General features: G+C 36.2%; 1 protein-coding gene and 1 long non-coding RNA gene across 7 annotated transcripts in view; both read right to left on the reverse strand.

Moving 5' to 3' along the window:
* Positions 1 to 18,816, reverse strand: part of PLCL1 (phospholipase C like 1 (inactive)) — a 346,962-nt gene that overhangs the window by 291,168 nt on the left and 36,978 nt on the right. The gene's annotated exons all lie outside the window — the stretch shown is intronic.
* Positions 1 to 18,816, reverse strand: part of LOC140845038 (uncharacterized) — a 107,229-nt gene that overhangs the window by 76,849 nt on the left and 11,564 nt on the right. Inside the window, exon 1 of the long non-coding RNA XR_012123663.1 lies at positions 1 to 18,816. This exon is cut by the window's right edge and continues 11,564 nt beyond it. This is a non-coding gene — a long non-coding RNA (uncharacterized lncRNA).

Below are 18,816 nucleotides of genomic sequence, written 5' to 3' on the forward strand. Positions count from 1 at the left end.
CTGCATCTTCCATCCCTCACCACCACCACCTTCTGCTTCTGGCAATCAATGATCTGGTCTCTGCATCTGTGAGGTTGTTTTTTTTTTTAATATATGTTTCTCTTTCCACACACAAGAGAGATTATATGGTATCCATCTTGTTCTGTCTCATTTCCTTAGCATAATGCTGTTGAGATCTACCCATGATGTCATAAATGACAAGATTCCATTCATTTTATGGCTGAATAATATTCCATTATGTATATCACAATTTCTTTAACCATTCACCCATTGACAGCTATGGAGGTTGTTCCCATATCTTGGCTACTCATGGGTGTGAATGTATCTTTTTGAATTAGTGCTTGCATTTTCTTTGGACAAATACCTAGAAATTGAATTGCTGGATCATATGATAGTTCTATTTTTAATGTTTTTAGAAACCTCCATACTGTTCTCCATAATGGCTGTACCAATTTACATACCTACCAACAGTGCACCTACCACAAGGGGTTCCTTTTCTCCACATCCTCACCAACATTTGATATCTCCAGTCTTTTTGTTGATGGCCATTCTAACAGGTGTGAGGTGATATATCTCATTATAGTTTTAATTTGCATTTCTCTGATAATGAATGATATAGAACATTTTTTCATTAACCTGTTGACCACCTGACTGTCTTCTTTGAAAAAATGTCTACTCAGATCTCCTGCCCATTTTTTAATCACATTGCTTTTTGCTACTGTATGAGTTCTTTGAGTTGTATGAGTCTTTATATATTTTGGATATTAACTCCTTATCAGATATGATTTGAAAATATTTTCTCCCATTCAGTAAGTTGCCTTTTCATTCTGTTGATGGTTTCCTTTTTTGTGCAGAAACATTTAAGTTTCATGTAGTCCTACTTGTTTATTTTTGCCTTTGTTGCTTGTACTTTTGTTGTCAGACTCAAAAAATCCTTGCCAAGACCTTTGTCAAGCAGTTTGTCACCTATGTGTTTTCCTAGTAGTTTTATGATTTCAGGTCTTCTATTCAAGTGTTTAATCTATTTTGAGTTAACTTTTGTATACAGTGCAAGGTAGTGGCCCAGTTTTATTCTTTGCATGTAGCTAGCTGTCCATATGCCCAACACCACTGATTGAAGAGACTGCCTTTATATATATATATCCTTGGCTCTTTAGTCATAATTAATTGACCAAATATATGCATGGGTTTATATCTAGGCTCTATTCTATCTCACTGATCTACATGTCTGCTTTTGGGGGTTTTTGCCAATACCACACTGTTTTAACTACTATAACTTTGAAATTAAATTTGAAGTGCTTTGAAATCAGGAAGCATGACAACTACAACTTTGTTCTTCTTTTCCCAGATTGCTTTGGCTGTTTGGGGTCTTTTATGGTCCCATACAAATTGTAGGACTTTTTGTTCTATTTCTATGAAAAATGTCATTGGAATTTTGATAAGGATTGAATTGAATCTGTACAATGTTTTGAGTAGTAGAGACATTTTAACAATATTAATTCTTCTAATCTATGAGCACAGAATATCTTTCCATTTATTTTTATTTTTTATATATTTCGATTTATCTGCAACATTGCCAAATTCATTTATTAGTTCTAATAGTTTTCTGATAGATTCTGTAGGGTTTTCTACATACAATGCCATGCTATCTGCAAATAGTGACACATTTCTTTGATTCCAATTTGGATAACTTTTATTTCTTTTTCTTGTTTAGTTTCTTTGGCTAAGATTTTCAATACTATGTTGAATAAAAGTGGTGAGAGATGGTGTCCTTGTCTTGTTCCTGTTCTCAAAAGCTTTCAGATTTTCACCATTAGTATGATGTAGGTGCAGACTTGTCATATATGGCCTTAATTATGTTGAGTATGTTCCCTGTATACACACTTTGTTGAGAGATTTTATTATAAATGGATGTTGAACTTTGTCAAGTGCTTTTTCTGCAACTATTGAGATGGTTGTGTGATTTTTAATCCTTCATTTTGTTAATGTGGTGTATCAAATTGATATGTAAATGTTGAACCATTCTTGTATCCCTGTAATAAATTCCACTTGATCATAGTATAGGATCCTTTCATTGTATTGTTCTATTCAATTTGCTAATATTGTTGAGAATTTTTGCATCTATGTTCATCAGGGTTATTAGCTTGTTATTTTCCTTTCTTATGGCATCCTTGTCTGGTTTTGGTATCAGGGTAATATTGGTCTTATAAAATAAGTTTGGAAGAGTTCCCTCCTTTTCTATTTCTGGAAGAGTTTGAAAAAAAATGGTATTAAATATTTTTTAATATTTCATAAAACTCACCAGTGAAGTATCTGGTTTGTCAGTCATGTTTATCTTTTCAAAGAACCTGCTTTTAGTTTCATCAATATTTTCTATTGTCTTCTTAGTCTCTATTTCATTTATTTCTGCTGTAATATGTGTTATTTCCTTCCTTCTACTAACTTTGGAATTTGTTTGCTTTCCTTTTTCTAATTCCTTGAGGTGTAATGTTAGGTTGCTTATGAGACTTTACTAGTTTCTTAAGACTGGCATTTATCACTAGAACCTCTTAGAATTGCTTTTGCTGCATCCCAAATTGACCTTAATTATGTTGAGTATGTTCCCTGTATACACACTTTGTTGAGAGATTTTATTATAAATGGATGGCCTTTTTTATTTTCCTTTTGGTTTTTTTTTTTACACATTTGCTAGTAAACAGTAGCAAATATATGTTAGCTTTCTATATATTTGTTCATTTCCACTTTTCTTTGTGTAATTAAGTTCTAGTTTCATACCATTGTGGTTGGAAAGGATGTTGGGTATTATTTCAATCCTCTTAAATTTATTAAGACTTGTTTTGTGGCCTAACATTTGAATTTATAAAATGCTCCATGTACACTTGAGAAGAATGGGCATTCTGTTGCTTTTGAATGGAATGTTCTGTAAATATCTATTAAGTCTACTTGGTCTAATGTGTCATTTAAGGTCAATATTTCCTTATTTGTTTTCTTACTGGATAATCTATACATTGATGTAAGTGGGGGCATTAAAGTCCCTTACTATTACTGTACTGCTTCTATTTCTCCTGTTAGGTCTGTTAATATTTGCTTTATATATTTAAGTGCTCCTATGTTGAGTGCATAAATATTTACAAATATTAGATTTTCTTGTTGGATTGACCCTTTTATCATTATGTAATGTTCTTCTTTGTCTCTTATTACAGTCTTTGTTTTAAAGTCTGTTTTGTCTAACATAAGTATAGTTACTCCAGTTTTTTTCACTTACATTTGCATGGAATATCTTTTTCATCCCTTTACTTTGTGTGTGTCCTTACATCTAAAGTGAATCTCTTGTAGGTAGCATATAGATGGGTCTTTTTTTTTTATCCATTCAGTCACTCTATGTCTTTTGATTGGAGGATTTAGTGTGTTTACATTTAAAGTAATTATTAATAGATACATGCTTATTACCCTTTTGTTCATTGTTTTCTGGCTATTTTATAGTTCTTCTCTGTTCCTTTCTTCTTCTCTTGCTTTTTTCGTTTGTGGTTTGATGAATTTCCTTAGTGGTATACCTTTATTGGATGTCACATTTTACATCTTTTTATCTTGTTTATCCCTTAAGTAATTATTGTAAGCATAGTTATTTTTATTACTTTTGACTTAGCTTTCATTCTAGCTTTGTAAGTGATTATTCTAGTACCTTTACTATGTATTTACCTTTACAGTGAAATTTATTCTTTTATAGTGTTCTTCTTACTAATGAATGCCCTTTATCTTAATTAAAAGAAGTCCCCTTAACATTTCTTATAAGTCTGGTTTGGTGGTGATGAACTTCTTCAGCTTTTGTTTGACTAGAAAACTCTTTACCTCTCTTTCACTTCTGAATATAATTTTGCTTGGTACAGTATTTTTGGTAAGGCAGGCTTTTTCTTTTACTTTCAGTGCTTTGAATATATCATACCACTCCCTCTGACCTGCAAAGTTTCTGCTGAAAAACCTGTTGATAAGCCTTATGGGGTTTCCCTTGTAAGTAATAAGTTGTTTTTCCCTTGCTGCTCCCCATATAGATAATTTAATATTAAATTTGCTGTTAATAAAAATCACATTGTTTATACATAAAGTGACTATAAGCCCCAGCTTGTATACATTGTACGTGGCTTCCCACTATAATTTTCCCCTTTCATTCACAATGATGTGCTGGTTTGAATGACTGATTATATGGTCACTTGTTTATATAGTAATCTGTGACAATATAAAAGGCAATTTCATAATACCTTATGGAATAAAGCCCCTAAAGTTCTTAAATAGGTCAAGTTGTCAGGAGCTAATTCATGTCTGACTTGAATTTTACCAAAAGGCAAAATAAATTAGAATACCTGTTCTAGTTTTTACATCAATTTTACATCAATTGTGTCTAAAAATTCTACAAATAGTATCATATGACCAGTTTTCCAAATGCATGTAAAAATACATCACATGTATCAAACATGTTATCAGACTAACAGTCACAGACTATCTTTAAGAGTTAATTGGAACAAATAAATACACTTATCTATTTGAGTACTTTTTAAACACAATTTACAAAATTTCAAATGGAGAAAAGTATTTTCTTCTAAGTTTGTCCAGTATTGCATTTTATAAATAGTATCAAGCCTTTTCAGCATATACACTGTCTTCCATCTGTAAAATGGGAACATTATTGTTAAATGACTAGGTAGAAAGAACATAATCATTAACAAATGTTTTGAAAAAAATGATGTGAAATTGCAAATTCTTATCTGTTTCTCAGCAGAGGTCTGAGAACAAAATAACTACACAAAAATGTATCTAAAATATACATTGCTTACAACTATCTCTAATTCAAGACATAGTATTGAACTTCTACTGTATGCCAGGAATATACACATGACATTTGTAATAGACCTTAGCTGTGTTTGGCTTGCCATCATAGCTCCACCTTACTTCTAACAGTAGCCCCAAACTGTTGCTGGGATCCACACTTTCCAAGCCTCAGTCTGTGGTATTGAGATGAGGTTCCCCAACCTAGCTCCAGAAGAAGAATATGTGAAGCATGAAAGACGCCTGAGACAATGCATTCCATCCTCCTGATCATAACAGTTTGTCTGGGGATGGACAGACACATAACTCACACCAAACCCAGAACAACTAATCAGAGCTCATCTTGGGCTTTTCCTAAACAACTACTCTTTTCTACTGTACTTATACCTAACAGAATATAGGGATTTAAACTGCTATAGCCAATTTGTTCCCACATCAAGCCTGAAACTGATAGCAACACTGATGAAGAAGACACAGCTCATGGTTGGATAAAACCTGGGTCATGATTTCCTACTAGGGCCCCTCCAGCTAGGTGAACCTAAATGTTCACTTGACTTTCCCTTTATAGGAGTCAGTAATTTCCCATTTTTCATTTTCTGTCCTCTACAGCTAGAAAAACTAAAGACAATTAACAGCTTGCACTTCCTTTTCCATTTATTTCTGTATTTCTTTCTACTCATTATAATCTCTTCAATAGTCATAAAGACAAGATGGTATTCACAAAAGAAACATTTATTATTATCAACTATACAAGGGACAAGTATTTCAAACTCATTCTCCAAATGTTTGCTTTTAGTTGTAATTGTGATTATGATGATCACAGCATCACAAGGAGGACCTGGTTGATTCTCACAACCATTTGTTTAACAGGCAAAAGTTATGGCAGCTATCTGTATCATTAAACACAGCATGTAACTCATCTATCATTAGACTGATTGATTTAATTACTCAGTAAGCAAGCAATTAACTATCACTGAAAGGGAAAAATCATGGAAGTTTACTTTATTGGATTATCCTAATGCCATGTATATCATCATTTCACTAAACTTTTAGAATGGCATGTATTTTTATTAATAAGCTGCTACATATATCTCTTTTTCTGTATTTTAAATTATTAATACACTTCTCCTACCAAACTGAACTTTCTTTAACAAACTCTTACTAGTGATGTAATGTACATGATGATTATAGTTAACACTGCTGTATGATGTATATGAAAGTTAAGAAAGTGAATCCTGAGTTCTCATCACAAGGGGAAAAAAAAATTATATATATATATAAAATCTATATGAGATGATGGACATTAACTAAACTTATTGTGGTAACCATTTCACATATAAGTCAATCATTATATAGTATACTCTAAACTTATACAGTGTTGTATGTTAATTATATCCTAATAAAACTGGAGTGGAAATTTACAAAATCAAATATCAGACAGATCAATGGAAACCTTATTTTCTCTTCCTCCACGGAAGCCTCTCTTCAATTCATGTTTAACTACAGCAGAAATAAGAACCCAAGTGGGACGAGAAAGAAGAAAAGAAAGCTAACATATATCAGTATCTTTTATTTCAGGCACAGAGTTTGTGTTAGATTAAAAATGGCTACACATTCTTTGCAGCTTATTCTATCAAGAAGTGGAATTTCTCCACCCCTTAATACGGCTAAACCTGTGACTCGCTTTCACAGAATGCAAAGCAGAGGGTTCTGTGTCTCTCCCGCCTGGAATGGTGCACCATGGAAACAGATCTGAGCTAGCCCACCAGAAAGACCCCGGGGAGGAGAAACAAGGTAACCCAACTGCCAACTGCCAGTTATCTGAGTGAGGCCATCTTGGACCATCTAGTCCCGCCAGACTGCTGACTGACTACCACCCAGAAAGCAGTAAGCCCGGCAGAGACCGGCAGAAAAACCACGAAGTTGAGCCCAGATCAACGTGTTGATCAACAGAACCATGAGCAAATAAGATAGCTGTTATTCTAAGCTCTAAATGTGGGAGGTGGGTTGTCGTGGCAATAAATAGCTGACACAGTACTTCACATGGTTATTTCAGCTACTTTTAGTAAGAATCTTATCAAGTGAACCAGAGCAGACCCAGGTTTTGTGAGGCATAACATTTTTACAATTTGGGCAGTTCTCTTTAGGAAAAACAGTAGGTAGAATACAAAAAAAAGGAAATAATACAAAATTACCAGTACAAAGGACACGGACACACACACACACACATATATATGTATAAAACACTAAACCCAAAATGTCCATGGCCACTCCAGTGCCAACCCACACAAAGGGAAGTGTGATAAAGGAGAAATCAGAATGGAAACAGGCTTAATAAAGACATATGGAATGGGAAAATACAGCTACTTACTACTCCATTTTACAAAGATAAGCCCAACTATGAGTGGCTGTCACTTGTCTTAGGGCACATGGATGGTAAACTGAAAAGCAAGGATGTGAGCTTTGTTTCCAAAACACATGCTATTTGTACTACTCTTATGTTTTCATTTTTACCTTATGATCTACTCTTCACAAAGTTTCATATCAATCAAAAACATCCCTATTTCAGTATCCCCAAATGTATCCCATGGAAATGGAAGTTCTCTGGAAGAGCCCATCTAAGCATTTCTCATCTTGTGAGGTATGTTCAACAGCCGGGCTTCCTGTCCATTTCTCTGATTAGATGATGAAACTGCAGAGTGCATGTCCCAAATCAAGGACCCTTTTAGCGTCTTTTCTTTCAGGATCCCTTTTACCATATGTCACTTACTCACAGGCAAGGTTTTATAATGCCAAGAACACTGAATACAGCTCTTCTCCTACCTGCTATATGCCCTTGCCACTGCATCTTCTGTTCATTCCCAAGCACGGTCTCCTCATGTTTGGCCTATTTAAATCAAGTACCTACAAGAACGTATCTAAACTTGCCCATAAAGACTAAGCCAGATTACAATAATGTCTAGTACTTCTGTGTTCAGCTTTGTCCATTGCTGCTCCCTCTCCTTTCAAATGACCACTACTAGAAACTGGTGAATCACTACAACATGAAAAACAGATTTCTTCTCATTTAACATTTACATAGGCTGTTTGTTTGACAGGAATTTCACCTCACTAAGCTGATCCAATCAGTTGATCACTTGTTTTGCAGCCCAGTTTCAAGGTCAGAAGTCCTGATCTGCAGTATGCAGTGGTTTATTCAATGGACCTATTCCTATCACAGAACAAACTTGCTGTGTAAGGTTTAACCTTGGGAGAAAAATCAAGTTGCTGGAGAAAATAGCTGAAGCTCTCTGGAGAAACTTACTGGTGGTGATTTGAAAGCTTTCCCGGCAGTCTAGCATAGTGGAAATAATGCAGGAAGGAATCAGAGACCTCAACTAACCACATGCCATCTCTGAGTCTCCATCTGCAATAGCTGGCCTGGGTGACCTTTCTGATCCCTTCATCTGTAAATTCACCTCTGACTTTCTCCTTTCCCCTTACCAAAGTGATCTTTTTTTTAAAGTATTCAATTCTCAATAAATATTTTTTAGGTATGGAAATTCTAAATACACAATCTTCTCAAAGGTGGTCCACTTGGAAAAAATTTCAGACAGCCTCATCAAAATGTATTTCAACAAGTGGTTTAAACACAATAATGTAGATAATAAAAGCTAAATCACAAATATTGCAAATAATGGTGAAATAAAAGCACATTTCATCTTTATACGTTGGTTATAGAAACTTAGCAACAAATCAGTGAACTGTCCTTTAAAGTGGTTTCCTATCTTAAATGTTATATAAACCACAGGGCTAGCTGTAATTCCTCAACTTCCAATTAAAATATTCCATATTTGAATTTTAATAAAATTCCAAATGATTCAAATAAAATATGGTCTTTGGTTGATAGCCAAAATTCATTTATATCACTTATAATTGCATACCTACAATAAATGAAAAAATGCTTTGACAATAACATTCTGTTCAAAATAAATGCTTTTCTTATTTTTTCCACATTCAATCCATGCATATGTAGCTTTTGATTATTGTTTTTTAAGTAGCATTTATAAAACTATCAGTGTAGTCTTATAGCTACACTGTAGTTACAGTGTAGTTTGACTTGTAGATAGCAAGTCAAACATAAATTCAACAACCTATGATATCAGCAAAATATTAGCATCATTCTCCTCTAACTTATTACAACTTCCATGCCATTTTTTTCAGCAGATAGAGATCTTTAATCAAAAAAATCCATTTCCATTTCATTTATAGATTGTCTTTACATGGTTTACATAACCACCATGAGAGGAAAGTAAAATGCTACATTTCCATCACAGTATTACTATGGCCTATGGGGCTGGGCCTATGGACCCCTAAGGGGTCTACTAAGTCCTGAATTTATATACAAAATCTTGTGCATATATTTTCTCTAGCACCAATACAATGAAAACCACAACTAAACATGCAAATCAAAACTACCTGCTGTGCTCTTACAGGCCAAGTCAGTATCACCTTAGAAGGTAAGGCTATGCAATAGGAGAAAACTGGTGGTGACCCCTACTAAGATATGCCTGAATTCTGTTCATGTCAAAAAGACGAAGCCAGGCTAAACAGATGCCTTGTTGAATAACATTCTGAAATGACATATTTTACTGTGCTCAAATGGCACATGTGAACTACTGGCTGAGACAGAGAGGTTAACCAAGACATCTATCTTTTAGTGATGAAAAGCACAAATGGTGATAATTTAGCCACTGAATTGGGCTTTGGTTCAAATCAGGACTCAGCTGAAGCAGGATAGGCCATATTAAGGAAGGCTGGGACACAAAGAGTAAACAGACTCACCCAAGTAGGGAAGTAGTTTGGGACCAATGAAGAACATCACATTAGCAAGCCTATGTAGGTAGGCAACCAGTAGAGTTAGACAGAGGCCTAAGTAAACTACACTCTTGGCATTAGGAAGATATGGCAGTTGGTAAATTAAAACACAGCCAATGAGGCTCCTGCAGAAAAGACTAGAGAAGCCAAGTAGTAGCCCAGGCCCAGAATAACTGGGTAGCAGAGAAGGTGGAAGGCAATAATGGAGATGTTTGGTCACAAGGAACAAGAAAAATGTTTACTATCAGAATCATGCAAGAGCAAAACAAAACCAATGGAAAGTTTGATTTGTTGTGAACAAGCAGAGATTAGCCCCTAAGAAAAACCCTAAATTAAAGCTGAACCCACATATGGAGATGAAGTGCCTTCAGCTCTGAAAAAAATAGCAGAATCTTGGAAAAGAGGACAAAGCTAAAATGAGGAGTAGAATTTAGATGGAGAAGAAAGGGTAAACATTTCAGATGAGAGGAAACTAATGTCAGGTGCCAATTAGAAGCACTGATGCAAGAAAAGAGCTATTTCTCTCAGTCCAATGCTCAGTTTATCAAAATTCCTTCTGCATTTTCCTTAACCTAAATGAGCAAATCCGTTTACTGACCTGAATAGCTATGAGTTTTATTAAGTTATTTGCTCCCAGGAGATTAGATGAAAGAGGGCCTCAGCTACCACAGGGATATTTATCCTAATGCTTGACCAATTAAGTTATCCAAAAGAATATTCACAATAACCGTAGGACTGGCTGCAAAATTTGTCTATCTTTATATTCAACACAAGTAATTTTACAAATAATATTTAATTTAAGCTCTAAACCAAAAACTCAAAAAGGGAGAAAAGCATGGAATTTTATTAATACCAAGAAAAGTGACAAGCCAACCAATTGAGCCACTCCGTAATAAACTCAAGTAGATCCTGACTGCTAGAAATTTCAGACCCTTTAATAGCTCAAATCTACCCACCTTTTCTCCCTTATATTTATGCTCAAAAACAAATTTATCTCTTCTACACTTCAACAAAAATAAAATTTGTAGACTATTTCATAGTCTACAAATCCTAGTATGCAAGTGTCATTCTAGTATACAGGTTTTTATATTATGTATGTATAAATTATGTCATCCAGAGAACTTAATTTCAAAAGCTTGTGTGATACACCTCTTCAAGCATTATAATCCTTAATAAGAGCTAATTCAAAAAGATGTTTCCCTGGGAATTAAAGAATCTTTAGCATTTAAAAGACTGCCATGAATCTGAGGTACTTTAAAGTGAAAATGGCCCATCTCTTTCCTTGAGGAAATCTAGAGACCAGGCAGAGGTAGAGAGAAGCCTACTGAGCAAGAAATCAATAAACATTTAGAAGCTGGAGACTGACTATGTATTTCACTTGCAGGGAAAAGGTAGAGTTAATCCCTACCCCATGCTAGTGCTGCCCATGCCTCCTATGGGACCCACATGGAGTGTGTCATTCCAACCTGATTTCAGTTCAGAGTACCCTACTTCTGCAGCACATATTTTCTGTGTACCTACTTGTGCCAGAAACTGTGCTCAGGGCTAAGGATGAGGTGCTGACACAGGGTCCTCCCTCACAGAATCTCCTAACTCACAGACCAATAAGCACAAGAGTCACAAAAGGTGAATGTTAGAACTTCAGATGCCCAGGCCCAGAGTGGGTCACCAAAGTGTTTCTGATGCAGGTGGTCTTTTAGATCACACCCTGAGAAACTAGTCCAGATGGAGCTCCCTGCAGATAGATTCCAGGTCTCCCTGCAGATAGATTCCACCACTAAATCCCCAGCATGGGGTACATAGTAAATATTGCAATATGTATTGAATGAATCTACAATTAGGAGACAGGAATGAGAAGACAGACCCTATACAATATGGTAGGTGCAATAACAGAAGTGCCATAAAACAAAAAAAAAAATGGGCATGTAACATAACTTGGAGAGAAGCAAGGCTAACTTTCTAGAGAAGGCAGCCCTGGGCAAATCTTACAGGTAAGTAGAGGTATCCTGGCAACAGTGGGTATTACAGAGGAGCAGCAAGAGCAGAGACAGGCAAGAAACAGCAAGGTTTGGGCAGAAAGTACACGTTTTCTTACTACCGTCTCTTGAAGCAAGAAATGGTGCTGGAGCTTCACCTGCTTCACTTGCTTCAGCCCACTTCAGAGTAGGGATTACTATTCCTGTTTTATAAATCACAAACCTGAGGCTAGGGAAGTTAGAATTTGTCCTAGCAAATAGTATGGCAGTGTTATGGACTGAATGTCTGCATTCCTCCAGAATCCATATATTGAAATCCTAACCACCAATGTGCTGCTATTAGGAGGTGGGCCTTTGGGATGCGATTAAGTCCTGAGGGTAGAGCCCTCATAATGAGAATAGTGCTCTTATAAAAGAGACCCCAGAGAGTTCTCTCTCCCCTTTAAGGACACAGAAGATGTCAATCTGCAACAAAGAAAAGGGACCCTCACCAGACCCAACCATGCTGGCATCCTGACCTCAGACTTCCAGCATCCTTCACAGTGGAAAACAAATTTTTGGCTTTTTATAAGCCACCAGTCTAAGATATTCTGTTATAGCAGCCCAAACTTACTAAGACAGGTAGTTCCTCAAAAAATTAGACATACAGTTACCATATGATCAAGCAATAGAGTAGAAAATTGAATAGTAGTTACCAGGGGCTGGGGGGACAGAGGGATGGGGAGCTCTTGTTTAATGGGTATAAAGGTTCACTTAGGGAAGATGAAAAAGTTCTAGAAATGGATGATAGTAATGGTGACAATACAATATGAATGTACATAATGTTACAGAAGCACAACCTTAAAAATGTCTAAAATGGTAAATTTTATTATGTATATTTTATCACAGTAAAAAACAAAAATTAATATTTGTTCTAGTGGCTGTACTAGGATTCAAGCCCAGCTCTGTTTCCTGGAAAGACTATGTCATTCCTCAGGGCCAGCACAGGAAACTTTAAAGAATTTCTGGCCAAAGCTACCAATAACCCCCACCTTAGAATCATATTAATAATTAGTGACTGGCACCTATCAACATCTCTGTGTGTATTTGAATAGTGAAAAAAAATCAATCAGTGAAAAGATGAAATTTTAAAATTAAAAGATAGTTACGGACTTTCATCTCCTTTTAATCTACCATAAATGCAGTTAAGTGAGCATATTGTTGCACATCTTTTAATCACACTGTGCATAAAGATTTATTCAAAAGGCACAAAAACCATGTAACAGTTATAAAAGTGGTAAAATAATATGCAATCAGATGACGGTCTAGAGCCAGGATTCATGCTCTCCAGTTGATGCGTCAGAGTTTGGCCAGCCAGGGCAGGCTGCTGCGTACAGTGGCAGTGCCATCTCCCTGTCCTCCTCCCCCACCCTGCCACACTGCAGCTGTGCAGCAGGGATTGCCAGGAACTGAGAAGCACGCTGCCTTAAATGACATTTTGCCTGCCTTCTGCATGCTGTTATGTCTCTCCCACCTCCAACTCTCACCACCCAATATATCAAAAACATGTCCAAAGCCTGTCACTAAATTCATTCGCTGCATTTGCTGCAGCTTTCAAATACACAGCAAAATCAAATGCCAACCGTCCTTATTTGTACATGAAAGGGGTGTTACTTGGAAATTGTTCTACATTCACTTTTCACTACTAATGGCAAGTCCAAATACCAGGACAGGAGCGATTTTTCATGTGGCCTCACACAAGTGCCAAAACTCCATCTTTCTCATCAGAACTGAGGAGCAAAGGAATCCGGTGAGTGGAGCTGGGTGTCAGTTCTCCTTTTTTTCATCCTGTGTGGGTCTAAAGGCCCTTGAACTTCATCCAAAGCTTCATTCCTCTACCCTTCTGGTCTCCTCTGCCAGGCCTCTTTCTGCACCAGGACCTCCATGTGAGAAAGTAGAGAAGTGAGGTATTTTCTCCTCCATTGTCTGCTGCTTTTCACCACTTTCTCCAGGTTTTGACTCCTCTCTCCTCTCACTTACACCCAGGTTTTAGGCATCATTGGGAAAGTCTTTCTGGTTATTACTTGAATCATGGAAAATATTTCCTAGAGTAATAACATGAAACAGGCACCACACCTTCTCATAAACACCAATAACTCCATAAGCTTATTTAAATAAAGACCCCAACAGCCAACTATAACACTGCTTTCCTTTGCAACCAGCTAATTAATCTATACTTCCATCACTGTAGTAGAAAAAAATCTTCAGCTTCTAGGCTGGTCATTGCTTGATACTTACAAACCACTTCATCACCAAAAATACCTACACTGAGTTCTTTGTTTTATTTGTTCTATGTATTTCTATATATGGAACTGCTCCCAAAATATGAAGTTTCCAGAAATCCTATGTCCATACATAGGACAAAAACTGCATTCACATACAATAGAAGTTGAACACCTTGAACAAGTAGGTATAGTTTTTACTGTATAACCTGTCTTCTTCAAGATGGGAAGGAAAAATATAAGCCGTAAGTAACTCTCCTAAAGTGTATATGGCCTTCAGATTTAATCTATGAAATGTCTATTCTCATCAAGTACTACATAATCCTAATCATTTTCATTCCAAATACTACTAAAAATTGTAAGCTTGCTCATTTGTTCCCATATCCTACCATGTTTTCTATCTCACACAAACAGACACATTTATTAAGACACTTTGGTAATAACATTCTGGACTCCAGCCAGGATTTACACTTTCTCAAATCACTTCTGCATTCCTTGAGTTCATATATTCAGAAAAGCACTTAGCTCATTGTCTGAACTGGGAATAGTTTAATTACCTTGAAGGCAAAAGAAAATGGTGGAGTGAGACCAATGAAGAAAAAGAACAAGATAAATGCCTTAGAACAAAATGGTCAGAACTGAATGGAACCTGGGAGAAAGCCTGACTATCTCCTGTCATGCTACTAGCAAAGGAACTGCTAAGCCACAGAAAGGTTAAATTACTTGCCCAAGGGTATGCCACTACCTGGTGAGTGGGCCAGACTTCATGGCTGCCAGTCATGTGCACACACACAATGTATTTAATGGAAGCAATGAAAATATGGGTGAAGATGCTTCAGTGGCACTTCTGGAGCACCTGAGTGAATCTGAACCATTCACTCAAATGACAACCTACTTTCATTTTAATGATCTCCCCACAGAGATCTTTCTTTGGTAGATAGTTCTACACTTGACCAAAATGATTTAAGATCTGTTCCATACATCCTAAAGGAGATGTATCCAAATCTCCTTTATTACTCAGAAAGGTTAAATTATTAAGGTTAAGATTATGCAGTACTTGAATCCTTCCATAACACCCTCTTGAATCCTTCCATGTGAAGTTTCTTCCCCTCATCCCATCCCACCCACTCCACAAATATTCTAAGAAAAAAACCTGACTTTAAAATGCCACTCTTCATCTTTTACATTTCTCCAAATTTCTTGCTTTGAGCCTGTATTACTTTTGCAATTAATGTGGGGGGAAAAAATGAATACTGATATATTTTATAATTTCCATTACTCTGTAACAACTGAACATCTCATAATTAGATTGATCATATAGATGGGTAAATCTTCAAAGCAAAGTTTAAGAAAGACTCCCACCCCCAAAATAGCCTATTTTCTTTTCTGTTATTATTTTGTTGTGGTTTCTAAATTACACATGCTGCAGAATTGCTATTCTCATGCCTGTTACCATCGCCCAGGGATTAAAGGAGGCAGTTATACTCTGTAGACAGTGGCCTTGGGAACAGAGCCATGCCTGCCCTTTAATTCCCTCAGTACCAAATACTAAGCCTCAACTCAGTCAAGCACCAAGGGCATAAGAAACAACTTGTGAAATATATCACAGCACAGAGACATACAGATCTGTAAATACTCAACATAGGGTACTAGTTAAAGAAAGGAATTTTCTTTTTCTTTATTTCCTGCTCTATTCCCAATTCCCAGAGCAAGCAGCTCTTCTCCTTTCCCCATGGTCCTATATTCCTCCAGGTAGAAGAAACCATGACAGGGATTATGCCCAAACCAATTTCCAAGCAGCAATACAACATCTCTAGCTGGTTTGACTGGCCTATTTAACCAGAAAAAATCTTGACCTTGTCTATTTCCATCACTATTTGTTCTAGTTTATCATCTCAATCTGCCCTTCTCCATACCTTTCCACAAAAATTTTAGCTCATTTTCCTTCCCTGTTTCTTTGTGAACAATGTTCTCCAACAGCAGTCCTTTACAGTCTGCAGCAAAAGATGGTCCATGTTCACATCAACTTCAGCCTAGTCCTTGTATTCAGGAAAATCAACAAGAAAAACTATCAGGATAGGAAACCTTTAATAAGCTATCTTTATTTCTCCTTTTACAAGAACCCATTTCCAAGTTTCAAATCTTGAAGTGCTCCCACTTTACCAGGTAAGTTGGATTTCTATGTTTTCTTCTGCTCTTTTTTCTGAAATCTTAGTCTCTCTCTCCAACTCTATCATAAATAGCAGGTTCATGTTAGAATTTAGCAGTTAATGAGGTCTGAAACTCCCAAATCCAATGTTTTCCTTTCAATGAAACTGTTCAGAAATTTCAGAAGTTCACCTGTTTACACTGAGCCTACCTAGAGTTTCATCTGACTTAAATTCACTGGTATCCTTTAGTATATATGTCAAATTCATTCATTTCATTCTATTGTATAGGTTCTAAGTAGTTTGGTCAATTTTAAGACTTTAAAAGTCTGACCATAGTTTTATTTCATTGAACTCTCTTTAGACACTAGGATAGTAAAAAATCATCTTAAATTGCACAGCTGTACTCTCCGATTCAAGCTACCTAGCAACTATCAAAATACAACCCAAACCACAATGGTTTGAAGCTGCATGTGAAAGCTTATTCTAAGAAAGATACTGCCAATTTTTCCACTGACTTCAGTGCAACTTGTCACTTCAGCACAACTACAATGCAGAGACAGCCTTTAGACTGGGGAACAGTGTTCTGATGGTCTAAAATGTTTGAGTATTTTCCCTTGCATCATTCAGAATATAACATAAATGCAAATTAGAGCCAAATCATTATAGCTCCCATGTTTTAGCAAAAGGATAAAGGCTATTAATTCCAGTCCTTCCAAATGTCAGTATCAGTGGGGACATGTCTTCACAAAAATCCAAATACCTCTGTCTCGAAGGTCCAGGTGCTTAATCCCATTCCTCAAACCTCATGTTTCAAAGTTGCCTTTCGAAGAAAAGTTAAAGATCATTTGAGGATTGCCCGCTATGGTACTACAATTACCTTTACACCTTCCAGGGGTAAAATTAAAACCATATCACTATAAAAATAAAACATCCATTGTGTGAAAGACCGTTGTATACTATTAACAGTGGTTGCCGCTGGGGTGCTGGGAACCTGGGGCTTGCTATTCACTATATACTCGATTATACTTTTAACTTTTTTCCCTATTCACTTGGTGCTTTTACAATATTAAAACAAGCATTAAAAAATAAACCAATTCAAATGTTACACAGATTTGATAATAAGATTATCCCCCTGGGCTCAGGAATGGAAACATATTTATACTGGTGCCTGCAGACAATCACAGATTCCTACAGTAAACACTCCTCCCCAAGTTCTTTCTGACCATATTTAAGAAATATAGCTTTTCTCACTGGGACTACTGAGAAAATAAACTGGAGTTCTATTTTAAGAATTCAAAGTACATACCATTCATGCAAACCAAATAACACACATTTGCTCAATGATCCAGCCCACTACTTCATAGCTATAAAATGTGGAAAAGAAGCCATAAGTCTCATACCAGCTGTATAACTGCACAACTCCCCAGATCCTTCCCTACAGAATAGGACCAACTTTTTGCCATCAATAATATTAAACCCATAAAACATCCCTGAGGGTCCATGGTTTATGTATGGCTCTGCCTTGCCAAACATTTACCATCAAAACTCTGTATTTGCACAACACCTCTTTTTTACCCTAGATATTTATACTACTTTCTTACCTATGTCAAATTATATTAGGAAATCATTATTTTATAAATTGCTAGGCACTCGTAAATCACAAGATATTTTATCTTTTACCCCAATTATCTTGAGTTCTTTTTCAGATTTAATTGTCAGCTTCTTGAGGTTTAGGAGACTCCATCTTATTCATGTCTGCCATTCTCCTGATTAAATTATATGCTATTCATCAAAGGCAGGAATTCAGAGCTCCTACGTCATTCTTTTCCCTACATCTTGAATTTTTATCTTATGGAAGTTCTACAAATATTAAATCATTCAAATATGAAAACAAAGCAGTAAAATTGAACAGTTTGGTAATCTATTATAGCCTATATACATAGCACAAAAACACTCCCCTACCTGCCTTGAGCTGAACTGTATAAGAGATCTATATCTGTATCTATATCTATGTCTATGTCTATGTCTATGTCTATGTCTATATCTATGTCTAATCTATCTACCTATAGATAAAGAGAGAGACAAAGAGAGATCTATAGATATAGATAGGTAGATGGAGATACCCACCTAGCTACCTACCTATCTATACATGGTCTCTGGTTCAAGATACTACAGGCCTCTATCCTACCCCTCTTTACTTTGCATTCATTTTAGGAGAATTTCTTCATCCTATTTCTATAGAAGATGGTGCTGAGAATGAGACTCCATCTTTCAACAGGATTTGTCTGATATAAAATTGAGCAGCTTGACAAAGGCAGGGAAAAAGAAAGGGGGCATTATGATTAGCATGTATAGTGTGGGTGGGGGGCACAGGGAGGGCTGTGTAACACAGAGAAAACAAGTAGTGATTTTACAGCATCTTACTACACTGAAGGACAGTGACTGTGAAGAGGTATGTGGGGGGGATTTAGTGAAGGGGGGAGCCTAGTAAACATAATGTTCTTCATGTAATTGTAGATTAATGATACCAAAATAAAAAAATAATAAAATAATAAATAATAAAATAAAAAATAAGTGAGCAGCTTGAGCTGTGCTAAAATCTCTTACTTACCCAGCACCATGCTCCCCACAATAGACAAAGCAAAGTAGCTTGAAAGAATAGGCATCAGATGGCAAACAGAAGTTAACAAACAAGCCTATATAAAAATTCAGATTTGAAAGTATATTTTATCTCACCTATGATGCATGTGG

Source organism: Manis javanica, chromosome 12 (genome assembly GCF_040802235.1).
Source record: "Manis javanica isolate MJ-LG chromosome 12, MJ_LKY, whole genome shotgun sequence".
NCBI lineage: Eukaryota > Metazoa > Chordata > Mammalia > Pholidota > Manidae > Manis > Manis javanica.